General features: G+C 41.4%; 1 long non-coding RNA gene across 1 annotated transcript; it reads right to left on the minus strand.

Moving 5' to 3' along the window:
* Positions 1–1,167: 1,167 nt before the first annotated feature.
* Positions 1,168–2,559, minus strand: LOC122032244. Its single transcript, XR_006126005.1, has 2 exons — positions 2,494–2,559; positions 1,168–1,369 (listed from the first exon to the last, which is right to left on the minus strand). It is a non-coding gene; the product is annotated as an uncharacterized LOC122032244 (long non-coding RNA).
* Between the last annotated feature and the right edge of the window lie 480 nt (positions 2,560–3,039).

Consider the following 3,039-nt stretch of genomic DNA (forward strand, 5'->3'; position numbering starts at 1 on the left):
TGATAATGGCAAAGGAATTTAGAGTTAAGGTTATTTGTTATCTGATATGTTGAATGAGTTTGTAGGAAAGTCCTAACTGTCGTTAGGCAGGTGGAAAACCCTAAGGGGTGGTAACTCTAGGTGAAGGAAAACCTTAAGGGGCAGCAACCTTAGGTCCTAGGGGGTGGTAACCTTAGGTGAAGGAAAACTCTAAGCGGCGGTAACGTTAGGTCCTAGGGGTGGTAACTCTAGGTGGAGGAAATCCTAAGGGGGAGGTGGTAACCTTAGGTTCTAGGAGGAGATAACCCTAGGTGGCGGAAAACCCTAGGGGGTGGTAACCCTAGGCAGAAAGTCCAGTAGATCTGGAGGACCGGACTGACATCAGGTATGCTATCCTGAGTGGAGTAGGTGAGGACACATTCCCCGAAAAGGAAACAGTAGGCGTTGGTTCGACCTAGGGTTTCCGGTCAGAAATCCAAAGTCAGAACCGGACAGTCGGATGACTGTAAGATATTCTTGTTTATATTATTATTGATGTGCTAACTTTATTTTGTAGGATATAATGTTATTTTGTGGACTAACCTATCTTGTAGGGACAAAATAGCACTTTGTGTCTCGGATGAACAGTACCCGAGGCACCCTCATGGAGCTTAGAGGCTCCTCAAGTGTAAAGGAGAAGATGTGCGCGCAGCAAGGCTGAAGGCGCCCTCATGGAAGCTTGAGGCACTTCAGACAGGCTTGAAGGCGCCTTCAAGGGATATGGAGGCACCTTCAAGAGGATCAGCGAGGGCTTCTTCAGCGCTCATCCGTACGGCTGACTCGGTAGTGATGGAGGCACCCTCAAGGGGCTTTGAGGTGCTTTCAATAGCCATTATATGCATATCTCTGTCACGCCCCAGAGGAGTCCTTAACGAAAAATTTTGGCAACATCTCCCCTGTACCGGTGACAATCTGAGGCATATATACATACAAAATACATCAGACACATACGGCTGGAATATACACACAATAGAAATAACATAACCACGCAATTTAATATACTCAGCCTACCTGACTGAACAACAATAAAATAAACACAACCACGCAGTTAAATAACCCATATGGCTAAAAGTAAATACACAACCACGCAATATATAATAACAACCCACACGGCTGAAAGTAAACGCAGTGAAAAATCATAAAATAATATGAATGTAAGACCAGCAAAGTCACTAACTAAAATACCTGCAATACGCAGACTAGACTCCAAAATCCACATCGACTTATTGGAAAACGAAATACGCAAAATCAATATACCACCCAAACAGTAACAAAACCAAAAAGAAGACTATCCTCGAACGTGACGTTGGACTGGCAACCGGGACTCTCCAAGCATCCATGACTCATCTACCTGTTACATGGCAAAAGAAAACCAATTTGCGAAGTGGTGAGTATTGGAACTCAGCGAGTAAGGAAAGATAGTGCATGGATATAACATATAAATAGAGAATGACAAAAGGAATACAGTCTCATAAGGGAAATAACAGATACTAAAATCAAACCATAAAATGAGCTCACACCTAAAACCATATCCTAGGCTAGGTAATAGAAGATCAGGAGTAATATAACTCTGCTACAGAGCTACTCCTAACTAGAAGGGTGACATGTGAGATGTATATTTCAACATAAGTAAGCATATCAGCATAAGTGAACAACAGCAGTAAGTGATGGCAGCATAAGTATACCACAACAGCATAAGTAAGCAATAATAGCATATATAAACAGCAGCAGCCAAAGCAACTATAATAACAGTGGATGCACGAATGGTCACTCCCGCCCACCTCTCTACATCATGACCCCTGTATGGTCGAGAGGTCGAGTCAGTGACAGACTGTACAACACTCCAGCTATCACTCCCACGAGTGGCTGAATGGACAGTTGCATAGTAGCTAACTAGCTACATCTGCGATAGGGGTCCCTGCTGCTCGCAACTCCATCTTTCACTACTTATGAGTGACTGAGTGGAAGCACGACAGGACAAGCGACATCAACTTCAGCTACCACTCTCTTAAGTGGTCGAGGATGCAACCCTGGTTAGAGACTCTTTCGACCACAAGGGAGAATTGGTCTTTGACATGTATGCTATGATATGGTGCACTAAATGCAACAGCCATCATACAAATATAAGTAGAAATTAGGTATGCTACATGAAGTTAGCATGCTCAATACAGTACATAAACAAACAACAGTCATCGTACCAATATAAGTAAAATTAGGTATGCTACATGAAGCCAACATGCTCAATATAGTACGTAAATAAACAACAGTCAAAGTATACAAACATGGTATCTAGTATCTGCTACCTATCATGAACAACAACGAGAGACTGTATAGATATGGAAATGAATTTCTCAAAGATCGCGTGGAAATATCAAGCGTAGGAAAATAAGAGTGGAGTCAAGGTAAAAATAATTTCTATCCAAAGATAGCTCATGCACTAAGTTTAAAGAACTACAAAATCAAGATGAGAAGTACCCGCTTTAAATGTAGATCGAGCTAAACAATCCCCCACATCGAAGTGTTCATCTCGAAACAACGTCCTACAAATCATATACTGTACAATTTAGCTAATTTCATAAGCAACAACTAGCTAAACTCAAACCCAACCTAATTAGGGAAAAGCTCAATCCAACTATGAACCTCGATTCATCCAAATCCATCCAAAAATCTGAGACTAGCATGCCCAAAATAGAACCAACATCGAAACCATCTCACAATCTTCTAAATCTGTCCAGAATTTAAGGCTATCTATCGAAACCAAAATAATATTGAGATTGATTCAAAATATACAAATCTGTCAAGAAATCCAAAGTTGTCTTGCCAAACAAAAACTACATCAAGATCGATTCACAACCCTTAAGTCTGTCCAAACAAATCCCCAGTCGGCACAAGAAGCGAAAACACACACGAAAAGAGATTCCACTTTCGAATCTGCCTTGAAATTTCTGTAGCCAACACAAGCAGTAAAAGTACGACGAAAACAATTCAACCCTTTGAATCTGTCCAAACAAACTTGAAGCC

The sequence above is a fragment of the Zingiber officinale genome, chromosome 11A, assembly GCF_018446385.1.
Source record: "Zingiber officinale cultivar Zhangliang chromosome 11A, Zo_v1.1, whole genome shotgun sequence".
Lineage (NCBI taxonomy): Eukaryota > Viridiplantae > Streptophyta > Magnoliopsida > Zingiberales > Zingiberaceae > Zingiber > Zingiber officinale.